The sequence below is a fragment of the Lichenostomus cassidix genome, chromosome 2, assembly GCF_008360975.1.
Source record: "Lichenostomus cassidix isolate B80296 chromosome 2, HeHo_3.0, whole genome shotgun sequence".
NCBI classification, from domain to species: Eukaryota; Metazoa; Chordata; class Aves; order Passeriformes; family Meliphagidae; genus Lichenostomus; species Lichenostomus cassidix.
Genome location: NC_139482.1, coordinates 29,765,622 through 29,791,160, shown reverse-complemented (window position 1 = coordinate 29,791,160; position 25,539 = coordinate 29,765,622). Strand labels below are relative to the sequence as shown.

Sequence of the window (25,539 nt, the reverse complement as noted above, 5' to 3'; positions counted from 1 at the left end):
CATCTCTGACACCACAAAGAGAGCTGCTAATGGCGTGGGCTGCTCGAGAGTAGGGCAAGGAAGGTTCTGCAATTTGCCACAGTCCTGTGGCACCTTCAGTTCAATACAGAAGCAGAGGCAAAAGTGTTCCTCTAATACTCCCATCTGCTGAAAGTTTAAAGCTATAGAGAAGAGGCTTTCAGGGAACTAAAATATATTTTCATTCAAGCATGATATAAACAGCTTAATGAGAGAGAAGAGAAGGTTGTAGTGCATTACGACTGTGACTATCCTATTCAGCCACTGCTCCTGAAGTATCTAAGTAGTCAAAGATATTCTTAGTGCTGAATATTTTAGCAGCTTTTGTCACTTTTTTTAAACTACCAACTGCACATTTAGTTTCAAGCTGAGCTCAGCCAAATTTGAGATAGTAAATTACATTTTAACCAAGTATAATCATTTAAGTTTAGCATCATTATCATTCAAGAAAGGAAAATCACACATTTAGATAAGTAACTTCTGCTTTTATGCCCTCTAAAGCATGCTGGACATGCATTGCTCAAATAGGCATGATATTTGGACACAGACAGCACTCCAGCAGACAGGACCTGTAAAACCTAAATTCATTATACTTCATGAAAATCCTAATTGCTTTTCCTTGCTTACTTCATGCATCAAAATTCATCAGATATCAGATGGCACTGCTATAAAACTGAACAGACTCCACTGTTAAGACTAATCCAAACCCTTCATTTGGGCAGATCCTCACTTTGACTGCAGCAGGCATATAGCTCCAAGATTCATCAATTAAAGTACAATCAATACACAATTCAGGAATTTTAAGATTCTACTTAATTTCACCAAGTTCGTAATTATCTTAGCTGCTACACAGATCATGAAAAAATATTTTCTACTGAAACCAACATCCATTCATTCACTATCCAGCCTCAGCTGGGACTATGTGGTTTCTCTCAGGAAGTAGAAAATGGATATTGATGTGTAACAGTGGACTTTAGTGAATTTTCAGTATACATTTAAAGTAAACATAGTATGTTTGACCATTAGGAAAATTCTGGGCATTAGGATTTAACAATATTCTAATATCTGGAATTCACTTATAATCCCCATAATGTGGCTAGCACAGGTCTTTCCCATGAGAACTTTCTCCTGTGTTTTATAAACAAAGATAAAGTTTGGATGTTATTAAAACAGTCTCGAGATTTGGACAGTTCAGGCCTGGCCAATCAGGCCTAGGGAGAGGTTTCTGACTGACCAATTCTGACTGACCTCTGAAAAGTCTATATAGGTTGGGATCAAAATAATAAAGCTCTTTTTTCTTGCCACGCTGAGAACCCAGGTCTTTTCTCTGCTAGCGGCTCAACAGCGACACCCATAACTAAAACTATAATTTTGTCTAAGTTTGCTTCATGTAGACTACCCATCTAAGTGGATATTTGAAGCTCATGTGGTCTGTTCACACTGCACTCTCAAATGGCTAAGCTTTCTCTTCACAAACAAGTCTTCACTTTTTTTCCCCAATAAAGATAATTGCTAATAATTGGGATAGTTGTGTGAGACAGAGATACCAGCAGGTATGACTGGCATGCTCCTGTCAGTGCAAATACTCCATCTGAGTGTCATTCCATACTCAAAACAGTGGTCCCACCAATCCTGTACTGGGTTATGGATACTAGCTGTGCTGATGCTGTAGAAAGAAGCTGCTCGGTCGCTCTCCCCTGCTCTTCTGGAGCAAGAAACACCCTTGGAGAAGAATCAGGTTAGGGAAGATTTAAACAAGCTGGACATAAGCTCATGTGACCTGACGGAATAGATGCTTCCATGAGTGCTGAGGGTCCTGGACAGCATCACTGCAAAGCCACCCCCAGCTTTGAAAGGTCCTGACTATCAAGGGAGGTTCAAATAGACTGTAAAAAAGCAAACATCTCTCCTGTCTTCAGGAAGGACAAGGAGAGCACAGAAAACCAAAGTTCAGTCCACCTCAACTCAATTTTTTGGAAGCTGATGGACCAAATAATCATGGAAACAATTCCCAAGCATCTGAAGGACAGGAAGGTGGAGGGAAATAGGCAGCATGTATTTATGAAGGAAAATCAAGCTTGGCCCACATGACAGTTTCCTACAATGAAATAGCTAGAACATAGATGGGGGGAGAGCTAAGAATGTTGTTTATCTTGAATTAAGGAAAGCTTTCAGCATTGTTCCCCAGAACATCCTCACAAACTGTGGAACATGGGAAAGTAGACAGCAAAGTGGCTGAAAACAGTGTGTGCTGCCAAGCTCTGAGGGCTGTGATCTGCAGGCCAAAGTCCAGCTGGAGGCCAGTCCCTTCAATAGAGCCCCCAGGGGTCAATATGGGTGCCAATACTGCTTTTCATTAAGGACCTGGCTCATGGCACAGACCATAACCTCAGCAATTCTACAGACAATTCAAAACTGGAAGGGCTGGTAACAGAGCAGATGGTTCTGCTGTCATTCAGAGGGACTTCAATGGGCTAGAGAAACTGGATCTACTGAATGTATGTGCCAAGGCAGGGAGAAAAGCGAGAAATGGAATAAAACCCAAGGTCAGAAAAAAAGGAGGTGTTTTCTTGCAGACTAGCTAGGTAAAAAGCAGTAAAGACAACAGAACAGGACTGCTCTCAGTGATCCCCACAGACAGAAGAACAGGCAGTGTGCACAAAATGAAATATGGGCAATTCCATTTAAACATTAGAAGGCACTTTTTTCCTGTCTAAGAAACAGGGTGCCCAGCGAGTTTGTTGAGTTTCCATTCTTGGAGACTGCACAGAGTCTTGGGCAATTTGCTGTAGCTGACCCATCCTTGAAAAGGGGTGTGGACTAGGTACCTCCACAGGTCTGGAGCTACTCTGTGATTACATGATGCAGAACCTTAGGATTTTTCCTTTTCAGTATCACCAAAGACAGCATCAGCATTGCATATTCATTGCAGATAAACCTGGTGAGAATAATTCCAGTATAAGCAAGTGTTCTGCTGGGATTCCCATAAAAAGATTTCTGTTAAGGAATTTTGTAAATTCAACTGCACTGATAGTCTTATATTTAATGAAGTGGCAGTTGGCATCCTTCCTGATACTCTATTTCCATATATTTCATGTAAATGCAAAGCTTTCACTAAGCTGAGTGTTGTTTTTCAGGTTCAGTTTTAACAACTCCTTGTAAATATGATACAAGGCTCACATTGTCAAAGCTTCCATTTAAAACATGAAAAATTCCACATCATAATATACAGAATTATATTCACAACACAGACACTCTCACTCAAATACACTTTTACTGATAAGCTGACATGCTTCATTTCTTTCCTTTTACTGAAAGAATGTCATAGTGCAAATTAGACACTATGAACTGCAGTGCCACATATTTTTTTAATGCTAACACTGAGCCAGAGTTAAGAAAAGCACAGCACTGGCCATCGTGCATTAAAATTTCATGAGGGGTGCTTTGCTCGATGGGGGATACATCTATGCCCCATCTGTACCCACAGAAAACAGCATACAGTTCCTGATCAGTCAAATCCTGAAGATACCAAGGTACAGCAAGTGGCTACAGGATTTAGGATAGACTAAGTGCACTTCCTAAGGCACTACATTTTAATTTTAACATTTCAATATTAACATCAACATTCTACAAGGTGGTTTTTTTACATTTTAATTGAATGGTAATTCATCCTTTACTCATTATCAAGTTGGCATATTAGACTACAGCACAATATACAGCAAATTAACTTCTACAATCATATATGTCACTGGAAGTGATGCTAGACATTAGTGACTTGAATTTACTCATCCAGGAATCATAAACCTTCCCCTTTTCCATCAAAGGAAATTCAACAGTTCATATGCTTCAAGGACTGATGCACCTTTTAAATTGCTACAGAAGAACAGGACAAGATGGAATGTAGGTTTTCAGGCCCACCAGCCACCACAAACTCTCTGTTTCTCATGACTACATTGTAGGTGCAGTATTTTCTAACATAAATAACCTTCTTGAGGTAATACTATCCCTTTAAACTGTTATTTTTCACTGTGTTGTCCCTAAACTATATTCACTGACTACAGTTTTTCTATCTTGTGTCTGTACTTCAAAATTCTTCCGGGAATTGAGTTTCTGAAATAGGATGCAATGAATACAAATTAACAGAATTCAGATGAAAAATATATTTCTATTTCTATTTTCCCCATGCCCAAGATGAATTTTTCATGAGAACTTCTGAAATGAAACTGTAGTTTTCAAAACTACATCCTGGAGGTATCTTCCAGATCTTTCTCTTCTAGGAGGACTTTTTACCCACCTCCAAAATACCCCTCTTTGTAAAGCAGTCTAGAAAATCATTATGAAAGACTTTGTGGATAAAAATATAGAATTATACACTTCATTGAATTATGAACATGACAGGTCAGCAGCCGTAATAACACATCTAGCTGTTTCTCTGCTGCATATATTGTTTTAAAATAGCTTATCAACAAAATTGCTGTTTGGAATGGAGATCAAAATGCTGGAGGCCATTAACCTCAAGTGTCACAAGAAAGTAAAAGTATTCACTTCTCACATTTAACAGCTCGTGCGTTAAAAAACCAAACACCCAAACAGCTGTAAGAATTGGTACAAATGCTGTTGTCCAATGAAAATTCCAGCAAAAGGCTCAATTAAAAGAAATAGAAAAATTTTTTTAAAACCCAACAAAAACAAAAGAACAGTAATTGCTCTCTATAGAACATGAAAAGCATGATGATTCAAAAAATACATCTTTCTAAATGAAAGATATTTTTCAAAAGAAATTTGTTGAATATGTATTCATATTGTATCTAATGAAAAGCAGATAAAAAAGAGATCAGGCTATTAGAAAAAATAATAACAAATGCATGAAAACATAAAGACTGGAAGACAAATCACAATGAACTTTTACTGACGTGATTTGCACCCATGTAAACCAAACCCAGAACCCTTCTACCCTTGTACCAAACTTCTAAATTTGATTAGGAAGTAAGCTGGCATATGGGAAAGGTGGTAAAGTGTTAAGGAATGGTGTGAATTCCAACACAAAGTACTTGATTACATCAGCTCAAAAAGCAAATGGCTATTATAATTGGTTTACAAATGTAGAATAAGTAAAAGCTAAACCAAAAACAGGACATTAAGCAGCACATTCTACTATGCAGTGACCTTTATATGCAAATACCGAGCAAAAAAAATGCAGTAAAAAGACCAAAGTCTAGTCCAATAGATATTGGGGTATAGTACTGCTTTCAGTGGGAATTTAGTGGTTCCACAGCAAAGCCTTCAGAATCCAGAGCTCAGTGCAGGATTAACGTATAACGTTATCAGGCATCTTATTCTTAATTAGGTGTCTACTTAAAGGCTTTTTGAAGCCTGTAACAGTTTTGCAGTACATACCTTTGAAGGTTTGGTATTAAAGAACCACTCCAGCAGCAAGTGCTGGACAGTCATACTCTTCATATTTCCCCAACAAAGTAATTTTTGATGCAGTGTCTAACAGAAAATTATGTCTTACAGAATCTGTAAAGAATCCTTGGCTATACTTATTACATGCAACTATTTATTTTGAGCACTAATTTAAATCACTATATTTTGCCAATTACTCATGTGCAATATTAAGCAGTTTTGGACCTCACACATGCTGTGAGCACACAATTCACACTGTTGTGAGAGGCTCAGACTTCTGTCCAAAGACAAACCCTCTTCCCTAAACTCTCTTAAACAAGCAATAAAGCTATACAGCTATTTCAACAATCTGTTTTACCTTCACTATCTACTACAGAGATGAAGCAAACAAGTTTTCTAAAAATTAAGATAAGATGATGTCTTCCTCCAAAAAAGAATCTAAGGTCTGAATCAACAGGATTAAACAATGTGCTGCTAAGCTGCTGGCTGGTTACATAGCTGCTGTTCTGCTATGCCAGTTACAACGAATTGCACAAGCTTCTGCTCTGTTTCCCAGTGAAACCAGTCAGAAATATGATATAGCTTAAAAAAATAAAATAAAAAACCCCAAAACCACGCAACCTTCTTTTCAACCTCATCAGGATTTGGAGCTTGTTCACCGTGCAGCTGCAGAAATACTTCTGCTGAAGTTTCAGTTTTCCTGTCTCCCTCCTTCATGCCAGCCCCTTGTGTGGGTTAAAAGGGGTCCACATCCAGCTGTGCCCTCACAAAGTAGAGCTGATGTACAAGATTCTAGGCAAAAATGAATCCTAAAAATTCAGAGTTCACTGAAGCACATAAGGAAAGAAACAAAGAAACAGAAGATTTTTTTTCATTGGAATTTCATTTTTCATTGCCCAGGGTGGCTGTGCTCTCTCCATCCTTGGAGATATTCAAAACCCAAGTGAAAATGGCTTTGGCCAGTCTCCTGCAGCTGACCGTGCTTTGTGCACAGGGATTGAATTAGACAATCTCTAGAGATGCTTTCCAGCCTCAGCCATTCCACTACAAGACACCAAAGAACATGCAAGACACACAAAGAACAGCCCTTGTAGGTCATATGAAAGTGGGTACAGTCCTCTTCTCTCATGCAAGGGTATGGAGAAACTTCCACCAGATGAATACAACTGAAAGAAAGAATCTATCTCTTATAACTTCTTCTCAAAAAAGCTGGAGAAAGTCAGCCACTACAAGAAATTACAGAGGCCAGATTACTTTGAAGGAAATCACAAATTCTAAATTTCTTTCACTTTGACTCTCTTCCCCAGCACTATCAAAACTAATTATCCAAGCTCCTCTGAAGGAACCACTGGAGAACTCAACCCCTCAATTAAGAAATGCCTTCTAAATTCTTAATTTGCCTTTGGAAAATTTTAAGCAAACTTCAGTGTTGAGCAAAGGCAAAGTTAAATGACAGCTGGAGTACAGACACTTACATGAGCAGTGTGAGCTTTGCAATACTGACCTAAACTGTGCATAATTCAGGGAGTATTTTAGGGATGCCACATTTCATTAATCAGTAATTTATTATCAAGCATCATTAATAACTTATTCACTGAAAATTAAAACACAAAACAAATTTAAAAAAACAAACCCCACACTTTCAAGTCATGTGCAAAAAAACCAGCCCTGCTGTAATACTCATACCCATCTCTGCCTGCTGTGTGTTCAAGAACATCCATTTCTCTAAAAATGCTTGAGATTAAATGTAATTTTAACCCCTGAAAATTATTAACAGTATAACAGGCAGTATAACAACCAGGTTTTTATGTTTTGAATTTAATCTGAGATGCACAGCCCCTGAATATTTACCACAGTGGAACTTTGTAACTAGAATGTATCAGAACATCAAAGCTTCCTTCATATAAAAAAGCACTTTTGCATTTCTACAACATCGTAATAATTTAGAATAACAGAACAGCTCTCAGGAAACAAGAAGAATTATCAGCCTCCCTATGGAATTTGTCTGTTTTAGGCAGACTCTACAAGAAAAGGCTACTTATCTAGACAATAAAGCCTCCAAAGAGAGTTTCAGATGCTTGGCCTGTGATCTCAACTGCTCTCTGAAGGAATCAGTCTTGCCTTCCTTTTCAAATCTTAAAGAAAACTTGATGCTATGAGATGATTCAGTTAAAAAGAAAAAACAAAATAAAATTTTAGAAGGGCAACTTCATGTATAAACCTCCTCAGATATAAAAATTTAATTTGGAATCACCAAAAATTTACTTTCAGCATAATTGCATTCAATAATTTTTTTCTTATTTTAAGACAAAAGGACATACTCTCCTTCACTGAAACCTTCCTTAGTATGCAATGATTAACCATTTTGATGTGATCAAAAATGCTTGGGAATATCACCACTGCCTTCAAAAAGGCTAGAGTGAAGCTACAGCTAAATACCCTTGAAAAATCCATATTTGTGTTAGATTGTATTTTTACATATAGATATTAGCATGGATAATCATATTCAAGAGAACCTGATTTACAAACAGTTCATATTTTTAGAACACAATATGGCTCTGTAAGCTTTGTTTTGACACTTGGTTTCACTTGAACCTCAAGGTGAATCATCATAATATTCTCCTGCTCTTCAACTCTTCTACAGAGGCTACAAAACTCCCTTTGGTTTCTTCTGAACCACTTTTGCTCCATTAAATTAGGACCTCGATGTCCCATCCAGGATTCAAACCATTTAATAAGGTATTCAATATTCTGATATTCAACTGACCTTTAAAAGTTATCAAAACTTTTATGAAATGTCAAATATGGAACACCATGCCTCAATGGTCTTGAATTAGTACATTTATGTGGACTTCAAAACACAAGTCTCAAACATGACCTTCTCATGTGCACCATTTTCTCCCCTAAACAAAGAGTATCCAGTCTCAGATGCATTTCTTCATTGACACAGGCATACTCAAAAAGCTGTAGAAGTGTTACCTCATTTACATGTCATTGTACTCTTCTATACACACATATATTTCTGACTTTGGGAAAATCTAAGCCACTTGTGATATGAGGTATCATTTTAGGAAAAAAAATTAAAACAGTTTCTGAATTTTATCACTCATTTGCCTTAAAATATTAATATGAGAAATGAGTATTTGAAGAAATATAAAGCAGAGAGCTTCAACTCCAAAGGCGTATTTGGATTGTTGGTAATTCTGACCTCTGCAAGACAGAAAATTTTCCAGAAAACCAAATATTGCACAGGAGTAAGACATGGAAAATACAAACGCCTGGCAATTTTAGGACAGGAATCCCCAGAATACAAAGAAAGAGATGCACCTACAAATAGGTAAAACACAATCCAAGAGTGTTGGCAATCACCTACAGGAAGCAGTCAGCTACTTCCATTATGCAACAGAGACCCCAGGTGAGAACATCATCCTGTGGTTTTGTACTACTTAAAGGAATTCCTCCTGCAAGGACCTTGGAACCTGCAAACAGGACAGAGAGGGAAAACAAGGCTTGGAGCAGGCACCAAGCACAGTGATGAATGGAGAATGACGTCTTTAAGAATTTTACGAAGTGATAAAGTCACGTTAGTGACAGAATTGACATAGGAGAGGGTCTACAGGTATATAGAAGCTGTCAGCAAGCTTAGAAGTACAAACAACCTGTACATGTAAATTTTGCATTGTTGTGATTAATTACATGAGATGATTGATGTCCACTGTTATCTCGTGCATTAAAAGTAACTGAGATGAGTCAAAATTTCCATTTAAATCTATGATGAAAAAGTGGGTTTATCTGCTTAGCAGCAAAAGGATTTTTGTCTTTATTACCATCAAGAATATTTCAGGTTTTGTTGCTTAACAGCCAAGGAGTTTTCTGTTCATTAAAAACAAGCTTCAGTCAAGTTTTCCTCAGGAAAAGCATATACATGGCCAAAGAACATATAAGCTGAGTTATTTTTTAAAAACTTACCACACAAGAGAAGTTTCGTTTTGCTGTCATTGAATTTTGTCAAAGATTGGGCAAGTTTTTTACACTAGCTTCTAGATACATTAGGCTTCAATTTTGTCTTTTCAATGTCTGAAGAACTATTACCACAAATTCTTTAATTGTTGAAACAGGTATTTGCAGTGTTTGATAAATAACAAATTTTGTAGAGCTTGTCTTACAAGAAAATAAACCTTTCACCACAGCTGATGCTTTGAAGAACATTTACACTGAATGTCCTTTGACAATAGATTTCTTTACTGTAGAGCTTTACTTGCTGTCACGAGACAAGTTTTAATTCTAAACTGCCATTTTTTAAGAGTATGATTCAGCAGAGACTAAATGATACGTGGAAGTTTGATTAATACTTTGGCATTTTCAACAGTGGAATACAAACCAAGAAAATAGATTTTTTTCTGCATCAGGCAGTTAAATTGGATCACAGGGTGAAGACTGAAAATCATTTTCATGCTCAATTAGTTTTCCGTGATTTCACCAATGTCACTGGAGAAAAAATAAACATTATCTTCAATAATTTGTATATTCTTACTGGAACTTGACAGCCACAATGCAGAAGGCTTATTAATGCACCTGGGTGATGAACTCAACTCATAATGCAGAACTTGTGAGAAAATTCTGACCTCTGATGCAAGTGCATACTGTCATTTAGTAACAGCTGTAGGACAAAATAATGGGAAAAGTTAATAACATTTATGAAGCTCATGGAAAATAAGTCCTGTGCAGGAGGGGGGAAAAAAGTCCAACACAACTTACATTCTGACCGAGTTCTTGTCCACTCTTGCTCAGTGTCTGAGGACTGAGCAAATAAAGTCAGACCCAAAATGTGTAAAATCAGCCTTCTGTCTTTTTGCCCCCATTGGCTATATGGATATAGATATACTTGCAACTATTTTTAATGCAAATTTTTTGTACCTACACTTAATTACAAGGAAGCTTACACCTTTGTAAACATCAGACATAAATATCCACTACCAATTAAAAAAAAAAGGCCTAAAATTTTTATCTAGCAACAAGCTACAGGTAAATCTCTGCATTTAATAAAATGAATTCTGTATTTATTCACTTTTGCATCTAGCTACATACATACAATAAATAATGGACTTCTTACCAAGTGACTAAGTTTCCCTTGTTGTTAGGATTACAAGTGGAAAGTACTCTAGTCAGAAACATTTCTCATGTACAATCAATTCAGTTTCAACCATGTGGGCTTCTTCTGTCGACATTCAAATTCAGTTTTGAATCACAGATTTCAAGACCTCAATGAAAACCACCTCGAGCTAAAACCACCAACTTGCATGACTACTTGGGGGACACAAAAAAGAAAAAAAACACAAGAAAATACACATACACAAGAGAACAAAAAAAACCAAAGCCATTCCTATGCACATACAAAAATTGCACTTGATTCAGGTGAAAACAAAAGCACAACAAGCAAAACCACAGCTAAGGATGACTCAGTGCTTGTTCACAAATAAACAAGCAACCCTGACTGGATGAAAACAATTGGAACTAAAACTCAATGGTTTTTGCAAACACTTGCAATGCAGAACATTGCACCTGCCATCAAAAATATACAAAACATATAAAAATGTTGTTTAAATACATTAAAAGCTTGGTCATTTTTCTTCCTCTTCTTTCAAAATCAGCATTCTGAATATCCATGGAAGAGGCTGCATTTGTGAACAGGCAGGAAAGACATCTGGGGGTCCTGGTGAATAGCAAGTTGAATATGAGTCAGTGGTATGTCCTGGAAGCCCAAAAGGGCCAACCACGTCCTGGTGTGCATCAAACACAGACAGCATCAACAGCTGCTTGAGGGATGTGACTGTCCTGCTCTTCTCTGCACTGGTGTGGACCCACCTCAAGCACTGTCTGCTGGTTTAAGTACCACAACACAAGAAGTATATCAATTATTTGATGTATTAGAATGTGTCTAGAGGAGGGGACCAGGATGGTGAAAGGCCTTGAGGGCAAGTCTTGCCCTGTAAGAGCAGCTGAGGTCACTTGGTTTGTTTGACTTGGAGAAGAGAAGGCTGAGGGGTGGCTCAGTCTACAGGTTGAAGGGGAGAAGTGTGGGGCGAGATGCTGATCTCTCTCGTGGCCAAAAGTCAGAGCACAAGGAAATGTACTGAAGATGCATCAGGGAAAGTTCTGGTTGGACATTAGGAAAAGGTTCTTCACTGAGAGTGTGGTCAGTCAATTGATCAGGCTTCCCACAGAAGTGATCATGGCACTGAGCCTACCAAAGGTCAAGGAGTATCTGGATGATCATCTCAGTCATAAGGCTTATTTTCAGGTAGTCTGACCTGGTGATCTTTACAGGTCCCTAGCAAGTTGAGATATTACATGATTCCACATTAAAATCAGCTTGTTAAGAATATGAACTTAAAGTGCTCAGATGTGAAAGAAGGTTTTGGGTTTTCTGGAGTTTTTTTGTTATTCTGTAGGAATGAACAGGTTTGCAGATGTCAACCAGTCAAACAGAATCACAGAATTCACTTTATGCTTCAATAAAACTATTCCTCTTGCTGCTCTCTCTAAATAGGTAAAAGAATAGCAAAAGCTATTTCCTCACACTTAAAAATGAGTATTCATCCCCATCTTAGCAGGGAGGTAACATAGCACTTAGTCTGTTTTTTATCCAAATCTATCATATGTTAATCACAAATATTAGATAATGCAATGTTTTTAATTACAACTTCGTAACTTTAAGAGGCCGATAGAATTTGAAACTGAAAGACAAATATGTCATCTTTAAGAAAGTATTTTCAGGTTGCAGGAGCAATTCTAAATCCAACCATCACTTGTCAAATGAACATAAACAAAACTAACGTCAAACAAAATAGGACATTTCTTAAGCCTTTGGGACTCAAAGGAAAGTGCACAGATGGTTTAGCGAAGGCACAGAGGCAGGAAGGGACACAATAAATAAGGGAGATGGAACAGAACTGGGCTTCCAGCACATCTCTGGGGTAAAGAATGTGAAAAGCAACTTTTCTATCTTTTCCATATAACTTTGAGCAGGATGGATCTTCCAGTAGTAAGGAAAAAATATTAAATAAAAACCCAACCTAAAAAAAGGGAAAAAACCCACCAAAATGGGAGTTACAGATTGTCATTCCAAATACATATATTGGCACATTCTGAATGAACTGGAATTAAGAAAAAAGCACAGATAGTCTTTGTGAGTACACCAGAAGATAAAGGGGGTTTAGGAATTTACAAGATATTCAGTATAGAATTTAGCAGTCCACTTTTAGGAAAACTCAGGTTTTAAACTGAGGGTTTTTTTGTATTTTTTTCTGTATAAAAATCACATTTATATCTAAATGAACTGTCATCTGCCGTTCAAGCATAAGTCACTTCGGTGACCATATTTCTACAGTAAAAGAGAAGTTAATGAAAGCAGCCCTAGATTTTTTCCCACAACAAGAAGCATAAGAGAATATAATTAAAATTATATAGTTACATTTGGATTTGCTGCCAAATTCTTATAGCAAGTAAGTCCAGATACACAAACAGGAAAAGATTTTATGTTATTTTTACTGGCAAAGTCCCAACAACCTGTCCACAGACCATGACTGCTCATACAGCTGCAGACTCCCTGCTGCAGACTCCTCACTGCAGATACCTAACCCCTTTTTTTTTGTTACAAAACCAACCATGCTTTTTTGTTTTGTTACACCACCAACTCTAGTTGAAAATTCAACTAAAGACAATTTCAACACAAGCTGCACCACTATGTTCGAGGATATTATGCATGCCATACCACAGACTGGTAAATAAACATCACATTGAAATATTTTCCAGCATAACCAGAGGGTTTTTCTACTTAGTATAAAGATGCTACTATATTTTTAATTTTATTTTTAAACTTTAATAGCATGGTAATAAAATTTCTCTTGACTTTAGGACAGACGAACATCTTCATGGTTAGATTCGTCTAAACAGAGCTACACAAAGTAAAACCTAACGCAAAATTTGAAAGGAAGCAAAACAGCAAAAAAATGCGCCCTAGTTAGTAGAAAATGCCTAACCTCATTAGTTACTAAATAATTAAAACTATTTATTTAATAAAGACAGACAACTTAAATAAAGGCACAGACATTCACAATAAGAAAGCTCTTTGTTCAACTATGCTTTATTGGCAATATAAAATTCGAGTTTAGAGCAAGTAATTATAGAACAACTACACTGTCCGACAGCTGGAAGAAGCTACTTTCCCCATGAATATAAAAATCCCTAACCATAAACTTGTGGCTAAAATAGCCTGTATAAAACCGGATGAGGTTTCCCAAAAAATGAGTGCAGTCACGTCACCTCCTTTCAAAACCCACTCAAATTTTGCCTGAGCCAAATCTCAGGTCATTTCAGGCTCCAAAAACAGCTACCAGGCAAATGTAGCATAAGCTTTCTTTTCAAGGATCTGTAGACTAGCAAAAGATTAAGACTAGGAAGCCATATCCAGCATTTGTAACTGAAGATTTTTTCTGATTATTATGTCAAGTACAAGAAAATGAGTGATATGGTGAAATTGAAACCAAAATAATAATAAAAGTAACCTTCTACTTACCTACAGAAAGACAATTATTGAGCATTCAGCTATTTCAGCACTAGCTCCCAACCTGAGCTCCCAGTAAAACGAAGGATTTGCTCATGGAATTGATACTATCACATATGCATTAAGAGAGATGTTACTGCAAACCTTCAACATATATAAGGGAGACTGACAGGGAAGATCAGAGAAGCTTTTTACCAAGACATGTAGTGACAATACAAGGGGCAGTGGTTTTAAACTGAAACACAGTAAGTTTGGATTGGACATAAGGAAGACATTCTTTATGATGAGGGTGATGAGATGCTGGAACAGGTTTTCCAGGAAAGTTGTGGATGCACCATCATTAAAGCGCTCGCATTCAAGCTGGATGGGGCTTTGAGCAACCTGATCTTGTGAAAGATGTCCCTGCCCATGTCAGGGCGGTTGGAACCAGGTGATCTTCAAGGTCCACTTCCAACACAAACCATTCAATGATTCTAAGCTCATATTTACATACATTTTTGAGTATGCAAAGGCTAGCTGATGCTTCCACTAAAAATTTAAAGTTGTTATAGATGTTGGCATTAGGTTTAGCATGGATGAAACAGCTAAACACTTATAAAAAGGGTACCAATGTGAAGCAAAAAAAAGCGCCTTATCAGCTATTTATTGTTTTTCTAGCACTACTACAAGAAACTCCGTAAGCACACAACTGAACTTATCCAGAAAGTCAGGCACATAGCCTTATCACTTTTCAGGGCTAAAAAATAGCTGTACAGATGCTGCAGCTATGCAGCACATCCATTGCACTAGTCCATTTATACTGTTCAGTTTAATCACCTTACAAAGCTTTTGTGGTTTTTTTAATGCCTAGGAAGATCAAAAGAAGCATCTCTCTCACTATTACTGACAAAGTCTTATAAAGCTGGCATGCTACATATTCTCACCTCTCTTTTTTAGTAGAACTAGGAGGAATACCAGTTTCTTAGAGGCAGGTAGAAAGATCCAGTTGCAGCCAGTCAAAAAAAATAACCCAGAAGCTGAGAAACAGAATAGAAGAGAGAAGAGGACATGGAAAAGGTTAAGAGAATTTGCTAGGCTGCCAGAAGATGATGTAAGGAACTGAACTTTACCCCAAGACATGCCTTCAGCCAAAATAGTCAGTTACTATGATAAAGACAAGGAAAAGAACCAGCAAGTAAAAGTTAGAATAGTTTACAAAAACGAAGAACTTCCATTCAGAAATAAATGTAAGTATGACAGCATCAGCTTGGGGCAAGGGGAACAAGAAAAATAAAAAATAAAATAAAAGAAGTGCTGCAAGGCAACTAATGAAGTAGGCAAATCAAAGAATCCCCAGTTTCATGTCCTTTTTAAAACTTAAAATACAGCAGTATAGCAAACAGTTCCATTTCAGCAGGAGGAAAGAGCAAAATATATTTATTGATGCAATAATAAAAATTCAATCCTGCTTAATTCTATAGGAATGTCCTACTACTTCCATTGCATAACATTTTAATATTTATTGACACAGTTGAAGTGCTAGACTATAAAAAAAGAAGCAGTATTTACTACCTCTTTCAAAGTTTCATGGTTTTTATTCTTACCTTAACAAAAATAAAAGATCTTCACACACAGAGAAAAAGAACAGTCAATGTGCCAAGACCCAGGAAGAAGTTGTCTTTCCTCTTGATGCTGATAAGATACCAGAAACATGGGAGGTTTTTCATGATGCACTGCATTTAGCAAGGAAATCAGGCATGATATTCAGAAATAAAATTATAGGCTTTTCTTGAATAAATACTTTTTTCAAGTCAGGAATATCTGCTAGTATTGTCAGTGAGAAAGACACCTTTTCTTCGGAATGCAGAGGCTTTCCTTACCTATGTTTAGGCATAGAAGTCACAATTAAATGTGGGCATCTGCCAAAGAAAATGCATTACAGACTACAGCAGCTGCTTTGATGAAAAATATGTACTATTACTGTTTCCTGGCCAGAGTGAAACCTCCATCATGAAAAAGAGGCATTTAAAGCTCCAGCTCTGCTTTCTCAAAATGAGAAACAACTTTAGTGTTAGACATGATCGATTAATTTTAGTATTTTTCTTCCTCAGGTCCTGCTTTAACAACTTTCCCTAGTTCCTCTCTTTACTGGCACATTCACATTCATAGATGATAGGTATCCAGACTGTTGAGTGACCCAGGTGTTCATCCAGCACCACTTTCTACCTGGGCCTCTCTAACCAGCTTCAGTCATGATAATATTTTGCCTGATTATCTTTGTCAACCTATGTCCATCTGTGGCACAAGAGTAAATCTGCACATTCATGTAATATCTTTTTCCTGTAATATCTTTTCAGATAACTGTCAATCTACTTATTTTTATTTGCTAATAGTAGAACTCAGATGGTCCCATTTAGGTGTGCTTCCTGGCTGTCAACCCATTATTCTGATTTTTAAAAATCCTTTTGCTTTAACATCACCCATTGTTGTCACCAAATGTTATGATTTGCCTTGCCCCATCTACAGTTTTTTCTTTGACTGTGGTACTTCCACTGTTGCTGAAACATGAATATTAAAAGGGTTCCTTCATCTCACACAAGTCACATTCATCACTAAAACGAAAAGAAAAAGCATAAAAGTAAGCTGAAATTCACAAAATGAATCTAAGAGCTTTTCTATCTGGATATGTGTCATCACTGTTTTCTTCAACAGGTCTTTGTAGTCTGAAGACACAGAAAAATTCTCAAACTGTGCAATCTTTGCTTTGAGCTAAAACCCTCACTTTCTACCAAGATTATTAGAGAAAATGTATTTAACCTCTCTATATTAAAAAAAATAAAATCACTGAGTAAGTCTTCAAAGAATACTACTATAATCAAATTGACAGGAAAAGATCAAAAACAGCAGGGGAGGCATCTTTATATTTAGGCAGGTGCAGTTCTTCTGCAGAGCACTAAAGTCTAGTATCTGCCATGGATACTTTGAAAGGCACCAGGCTTTACTTTGGCTTTGTGTTACTGCAATGTATGCTGAGCAGGACTGAGTTCTAAATTATTAAATTGAAATTTCAAAGGAACAAATTTCAAAGTATATGGCTAGATTTAACAGACACATATATTTCTGATAATGTTAACTCACAGTATATATGAATGTTAACTCACAGTATATATGAAATTTAGTTACTGACTATAACTTGCTTACTACCTACCATTTGCTGGTGCTAGGTGTGTGACACATTTCCTCTACATTAGCACTTAAAGTAATTGTGAAAATAAATGAAGATAAATTGTGCCGAGTTCTGTACATGCTGTACATATGAACAAATACATTGTATTTAAAAATATTGCACATATGTATTGTAAGGAGGTATTTCATCCTTTGCACCAGGTACATTTCACCACATACTTTAATAAATAACAGCTTAAAATTTTTATTTAGCAATAGTGCCTTTGCTGCACATAGTTTTAGGCATACTTTACTACTGAGACTGTTACTTTCAATTACATTAATTTGATTTTTCAAAGGTATTTATCTTAGAAAGAAAGAAGTTCAGTTTAAAGGCCTGTGAAATAAATCCAAAGAAGCATGTTCAGCAGGTCAGTGGATGTGCTTCTGTCCCTTCATTCCACTCTCATGAGATCTCACCCGAAATACTGGAATACTGCATCCAGTTCTGGGGTGCTCAGCACCAGGAGGACATTGACTTGTTGGAATGAGTCCAGAGGAGGGACAAGAAGATGATTAGAGGGATGGAAGATATCTCCTATCAGGAAAGGTTGGGAGAACTGGGATTGTTCAGCCTGGAAAAGAGAAGGGGTGACGTAATTGTGGCCTTCCAGTGCCTGAAGGGAGCCTACAGGAAAGCTGGAGAGAGACTATTTACAAGAGCATGTAGTGACAGGACAACAGGGAATGGGTTCAAACTGAAAGACCGTAAGTTTACATTAGATACCAGGAAGAAGTTCTTTATTGTGAGAGTGATGAGGCACTGGAACAGGTTGCCCAGAGAAGATGTGGATGCTTCATCCCTGGAAGTGTTCAAGGCCAGGTTGGATGGGGCTCTTGAGCGAGCTGGGCTAGTGAAAGGTGTCCCTGCCCATGACGGGGGGGTGGAATGGACGATCTTTGAGGACCCTTCCAACCCTAACCATTTTATAAATCTGTAATTTTATAAACCAAGTGAAAAAGGTGTAATATTCAAAACTGTGGGTACCTAAAGAGAAAATGCTGGGTTTTACAGAAAATACTGAGGTTACAAAATCTGAGGAAAAAAGTCTTCACAGCTTATAGAAGCAACCAAGAAGAAAAGTGAAATCTCTGTGAGTACTTAAGTCACAAATACTGAAAAACTAATCCTGCTGGGTGCAACAACTCATCAGAGGTAGAACTGTGATATAAAGGCAAAATGCTGTGGAAACTACTCTAGGGAACAGTGACCACAGCATGAGTGCTTTCACAATCCATTCAAGAAACTACACAGCACAAAGGAGAAATGATACTTTCTAAAACAGGTAGAAAGAGTAATTTGAAAGACAAAAGTTGTATTTTGGAAAAAGCATTCATCCAAAAAATTAAAAGTTCATTTGGAGGAAAGAGGGAAAGAACCACTTTTCTTTTTAATCTGATTATATGCTTACCATTAATTTCCTAGCAATCGTAGGTGAATTTTCCCTTGTGAATCTATGAAAACAGTTAAGAAGAGTCTTAAATCATTTAGATGCATAAGTCTGACAAGCCCAGAAAGCTTTGTGCTGCAACTTATCTACGCCATTTTTAGAGGCTATTAAAACCTGTGTATCAACATTTGATGCCACATCAAATCTAAATGAGATCTGACAGAAGGGATCCATAAATGCCACAGGAGAAAGAATGACTTGTTATGATCACTCTGAATAAAGAAAAGAAATGACCTCTTCAAGTGACAGCAATGTACATTCCTTAGTGCTGCAGAGAAAAAGCAGTGATATCAACAAGTTCTTCACTGATGTTCTCATGGATGTGAGACTTTCTCTAGCACTTGCTGAATACTTTGTGTTCTCCTAATTTCTCAAATGTTCAATTTGAGAAGAAATATGTATCACTTAAAAGGCAACTTTCTAGAAAAAAACATTCAAGGAACAAGATAAAACAGTTTGCTGCCACATTGCCAAGCCATCATACTTCACGTTCACCTCAGCAAGCCTCTACCAAAGCTTGTGTACGAAAATTAGACAGCCATTTCATTTCTAAAGGAAATCCCTTGGCACAAATCAGGGTAGTACAGATGATATAGCAAGGGGAGGTCTGGGAGCCACATGTGACCACATTTGGAAGGCCACATATGCATGCGTAATTCTGCTACCAGTAAGATTTCATGGTCATACATCAATGAATAGTATCAGGTGCTCCAGGAGAAGGAAACATTCTAAACTACACTCTAAAATTCAGTATCCAGAAATTGTGAGCACTTCATGTAACACATGCCCCTTCCATGAAGCTCCACGTAGAACACGGAGAGGCTGCCACAAACCCTGGTAGCGTATCCTAGGGTCACCTTCAGTGAAGCACCAGAATTACCTTCAGACAACCTCTCTTGCCTCAGGACCTTCTTCCAGACCCATCTCAGAGGCACAGCCTAGAAAAAAATTCTCAGAGCCCTCAGACAATGTTCCTGTATTTCACTGATTTCTCCTAAGATAGAAAGGAAGAAATAGATTGTGTCTGCAGCTACTAATTTTGCCAGCTGGGCAAAAAGGAAATTCGAGGATAAAGATGTATATGTTCTGCCTAGAGGACACATGCTCTTTTAGATATTTGCTGGACAGCCTGAAAAAGCAGTAAAAACATGGAAGCTGACTTCTGAAGAAGTCAGAACTGTCCCTTTCCACTCATCACCCCCAAACTTGCTCTTACATGAAAATAAACTCAGAGATGCCAAAGTTTTAGGTTAGATACATGTACAGGTAACTTAATTTGATTCAGCAGAATAAAAAGCCAGATGTAACAGGCTGTATATACTGCCCAATTGCCAGCCCTGAGAATTAGGGGAATTCACACCTGTACTGACAGGATGAGAAGATGCAAGCTTTCCCCAGTGGCAGGATATAAGGAAAATAATGACTTGTAACTCCACCATGCAACACAGGAGGCTAAGCCCTGCACTCAGGTACCATCACGACCTCTTGAGCACATCTCTAGAGACTCCAGCTCTCCCAGCATTCTTGTTCTCTACTCAAACTGCTGTCTGTCACTCAGTAGATGCTTAACTACTTCAGAAATTAAAAACTGGGAAAGTTCTTACACTGCAGGACATCCCAGTTTGATTTCAAACAAAACACAACAGTCCCACTTCTGGGGTTGCTATGTCAACTCCCTCCTGGCTATGACTGGGACAGATCATCAAGTGAAGCAGCATTGGCATTAACAGAGACAGCACACAATTGTTAGTTTTCAGTATCCACTCCACCTGAAGGAGGGAACTTGAATCAAGTGTCTCGAGCCATTTATTCAGTTCAGTCTAGAAATAAAAGCAATAAAGATGGAGCATTACCAAGTTGCTTTAAATTACTTTTGTCTCTAGGTCTCCTATCCAGTATGTATTTCACAGTCTGCAAAGCCAAATATCACTACTGTCTGTAGACACCTGCTCACTTCCCTGTATTTTAAACACCCCAGATAATATCTAGACCTATTCTCCTGGTCATGAGCAGGGAAAGAATCAGAATAATGTGGGAAGTTACTGACCAGGAGACCAGAGACTTGAGGAATAAATATTAAATCTAAGCTGGTTTTCAATGTGCAACAAGGGCAGGACCTGGCCAAAACTGCTGACTGTCCATGCTAGGAGCACATACTCATGCTGCTTAAGCATCCTTCACCCATAGCTCTGATCAGACTTGGAGTACTAAGTACTGAAGACACTTGAGAAGGTACTCATGCCTCTCATTGTCTCCAAGCTTTAGACTTGGCTTGTCCAGAATTGTGTGCTGTGAGCTAGTAATCACTTGTATGGTGAGCAATGGCAGGATGCAACTCAAGCTTCACTGTTTTCAGACAGTCAAGTCGGGGTTTCTTTGGGTGTCATCTCCTTCCTGCCATCAAAGGTTGGCTACACAAAGACGTTCACCTGGCCTATGACTGGACCTTCATAAAAATTGCAAAAGAAGCAAGAAGTTTCAGGCTGAATGGTGGCTGGTGCATGTCTTATGACTGGGAAGAATCCACTCATCCAGCAGGTTTTTGTGATTTGGGTGCCAATCACAGCAGGACTTGTCTCACGGAAAGAAGAGCTTTTTTCTTCCTTATGCCTTTGTCCCTCTTGATTCCAAATCACTAAAAGGCCTGTAACCCAAAATTCTGCATTATTCAGGCCAGCAAGAGGAAAAAAGTTAAGATAAGATTTGTCCATGCCAATTGGCAGAAAACTTTCTGTTCAGAACTGTGAGACAGACTGGAACTCAGGCTGCCACTGGGAGTGGGGAAAAGCTGTGGGAAAAAAATGTAAGGAAAAACATCCTTACTCACAAAAGGAAGCACAATTATATGTTGGAAGGTCTTGTACCAGCACAGACCATATCAATACCAGCTCAGTGTTATCCTCTTAGTGTATACAGGCCATACCACTGTGATTACCCACGAATGCATAGTCACCAGGCCAACATACCAGCTGTGTTCTCTGGGCAATGTTTCCTCTCATTATTTTAACTAGCTATTTTACAGTGGGTTTGAGGAGAGACAATGTACACGGACACCTTGCAATGCTCCAGACACTTTTCCACAGGATATGGTGCAATGCAGTACTCAGAAGTAGAAAGAAAATAAGTAGAAAATTAATTGGATTGCTGGACAATATAGCCAGCATCTTGCATGCTTAAAAACGCCCAGCCATCTAGATGGAAGATGCCATAGCTTGGGACGTAGGCCTGAGCATCTAGAGGATATAAAGTTGTTTGCATAGGAACTTAGTGCTACAACCAAGAGCTATTTTCCCACAAATAAACTCAGATTCATTGTTTTAGAGTGGCATCTAACATTTCTACATGCAGGAAAATTAATTCCAGTCTTTATGAACACAGAATTCTATGAGCTTAGACATAGTCACAGTACTCCATTTTATCTAAATAGAATTTATGCCCACAGAACACAGTAAGTAGAGGGCTACTGAAATCTGAATAAGAAACATTCTTTCTGCATGAATCATGCTGCTGAAACAGCAGATTGAAATTGACTGCATTTAACATTATCGCAGAGAGGAACTGAGCGTTTAGCTCTCTTATAGGTGAGGGCACAGCTTCTCTCTAACTCACTATTCCAAAAAGTGAAATGTTGAATGTGCCGTCCTTCTTTCAGCTTCTTTACTTCACTTATTCAATTCAGTTATCCAAACTGTCTCCAGTGCTTATGCACAAAGCTGCAATTACCTTCTGTGAGCCAGTAATAAGACACAAGGGAAAACACGCCCCATTCTATAACAAAATGGCAGATTTTACAACCTTACACAGAATGCAGGGCTCTCCTGTTGATTCTTTCTTATTCTAAGAACTATGCACTCAATAGTGTATAAATTCTATTATAATATTAAAATGGATTTATTTCCATTGGAACATGAAAGATGATTCCTTCTAATCAGGAAATCAGCACCAAAATAGAGTGGGCCTTCCAAAAAATCAAGAAACAATCAGGCTTTTCTATTATTTGATGCAATTGTCTATCCCAGCACAAATTATTCAAATCTGTATATTATACACAGTTCCAGCACAGTGGAAACATGGGTATTCAAATAATAAAAATGTGATTTTGGGGTTGGTTTGGTTTTTGGTTTTTTTTTCACTTTGAGACTGTCTTTAATAGATCTTTCTGTATTCTTCTCACTCATGATACAACTCATAGCTATGTGAAAGGGATGTTTTCTTCTATGGTACCTAAGGTGTTGGTGTGACCACTGATCAAGTGGGAGAAGGAAAAAAAAGAAACTCTCTAGAAAAGATCCAAGATACGGTGCCATGGTGAACACTTCTCTTGCAGCTTCCAGTCTGAGGTTACAGGCAGGATGGAGCTGAAGAGTTCTTTGATCACATATTTACTTCCCATTGCTCCCCAGTGATACTTTATCAGAGACAGAGATTTCCAGCTGCCATCAGCCAAGATGATCTTGCCTAATCTAGTTGCCTTTGTTAGACTTTATATCCAAGTCCAAAGCTTCCGTTTGCTTCCCAGAAGTACTTCCATTTAAATCTTTAAGATTTTACTGGCTTTATCCTCTCATGCAATTTTTATTTTCCCCCCTTCTGTTGCAGAACTGCAATAAAATAGGCAAAGCTTCTATTAATTTTCAGATGCATTGCAAGAGAAAAATCAATGTAAAGTGAAATGACAGAATTCTAATTAATACTATTAGGAAAACAAAAGAGCAGTATTGGTTAACCTTCAGTAACCTTGCAGTTACTAAACTAAAGAGCTTCCTCATCTATTGCAAACTGAAAAAAAGTTTTTTCATTTGCTTAAACTACCCTTTATTTCTTCTAGAAGCACTGGTTTTAGCATCTAATCAATACAGTTTTTAATGGCTGATGCAGAATGAAACATAACTGATTTCAAGTACCAACTGCTATGTCTGCCCATATGCACAGCATTACTTTGACTTTAAACAATTAACCAGCTGCAAAATGGTTAGAACCAAATGAATTCCTCTGTCAAAAAGGATTGTTTCTTCAGCTATTTCCTACACAAAAATTGTGTCTACATTTCTAATTCTAGTGATGCCAGAGCCAACACTATCCTACACCAGGGTAAATGTAGAGAACTCAGCTGTTCTAGTCATCGTTTAAAACAGAAATATTGGTAATAGTATCTTCTTTTCATAACAAATGATGAAACTTCTCTAATTCAGTATTACACAATAAAGTGAAATACATAATAAAACAGGTGAAAAACCTAGGGCTATACATTTATTGTTCACGTTAATCCCCTGTATTTATGAATAGTTTCTGAAAACTTTCCTGACCAAAATGGTTATTTTCTTTAAACAGTGCTTGTTTCTTTCCAGAAATTGAAATTTTACACGGAAAGTTACATGGAATTTACATTATTTTTTTAAATCACCCTTATAATTTTATGAGAATTCAATTACTATTAAAATTCTGGGGACTGGATGATGATCGGCAATTAGATTTAATTCAGTATAATTAGACTGAGTCAATAGCTAACACATGTGCAACCTGACGCAAATCAGATTCTCCTTTTATTTACCTTGATATGTGTCAGCAATAACAGTTCCGTTAAGATCAGTATAGTTAATTATTCCTTTGCCTAATTGAAGCAGCAACATTAGTTGGGAAAAGTCTGTAGACAAGAAAACTTTGGGAAAAGTCTGTAGACAAGAGGATAACAGCTTGCATTCGAAAATCTGACGGATCATTGCACCAATGTACAGTAACTGATTTAAGGATGAAAAATAATTGTCTTTGCTTTGCCTTATGCATGCTTAGCACTTAGTCCACATTCTGTTGTGATGTTGGACTTTAAAAGATGCATATGTTAGACCCCAGTTCTGGCCTTGCCTATCTATGCATTTCCCATTCACTCAGGAATATAACTATGTATATACGCATAGTGATATGTATATATACATATATACATATATGTATAATGTATAAATTACAGGTGTTGGTCTTTTCATCATCTTGATTTTAACATATTTGTAGAAGGAAGCTACACAGTGTTATTTTTCACAGAGGTGAGTAATATAAGATGACCATATACATAACACAGAAGCAGCACCCTAAAGATGAGGCAATCCTATGATGCTTTAAGAAAAACACTTTAGCTTACATATCACATACTTAATCAGTTTCATGCAAGATAATCACCCTCAATCAGAGTAAGCAAGCAGAATTTAAAGCACTTTTTCAATGTAGCTTACTTTTAATTTCTTTTGATTATATTTATGGCCTTAAAATATGAAAACTATGCCTATTTTACAATTCTGTCTCCTGAAATAGTTAGAGTGAAATCACTGAATAAAAAATCTGTATCTTGTTCTCTTAACATGATAATGGATTTAATATGTTGCTTCATTATCCACAGAGAAGTGTCTTTTGAGCTGACATTTCTATGCACAGAACCTAAATTATGGTCCAAATGTCAACTGCAAAAGACTCTCAGTTGTGTCTCCTGCTGTCTCTCCCAGCTCAGTCTCCTTTTTACAAAGACAGCAATACAAACACTCCATAGAAATAAAAAGAGTTAGGACAAATGATGCATACAGACTCCACAGACAACCAGCATCCCAGCAACTCCCTCCAAAAGTATGGATGGCCATTCTGAGGATAAGTAAATGTGAAGCTGGGTCAGAAAGAGCACTCAGTTTGTCACTGCAAAGTCAATCAGCCCTTCCATATTTCTCACAGGCGTTGTATACACACTCCCAATAAAAATTGCAGTGAAATTGTGGAAGCAGCTCAGTTGCTACTCTGTGGCCTAAAGAAAAAGGATTTCATTTGCCAGACACCCAGAAAAATCTCCTACGCATACCAGCATGCTCTGTTTGCATGTAATCAGAGTACACTGAAGAAGCTACAAACTTATATTTA

The 25,539-nt window shown here is 37.5% G+C and overlaps 1 protein-coding gene across 4 annotated transcripts in view; it reads right to left on the bottom strand.

Annotated features, from left to right (window-relative positions):
- Positions 1-25,539, bottom strand: part of HDAC9 (histone deacetylase 9) — a 457,439-nt gene that overhangs the window by 422,548 nt on the left and 9,352 nt on the right. The gene's annotated exons all lie outside the window — the stretch shown is intronic.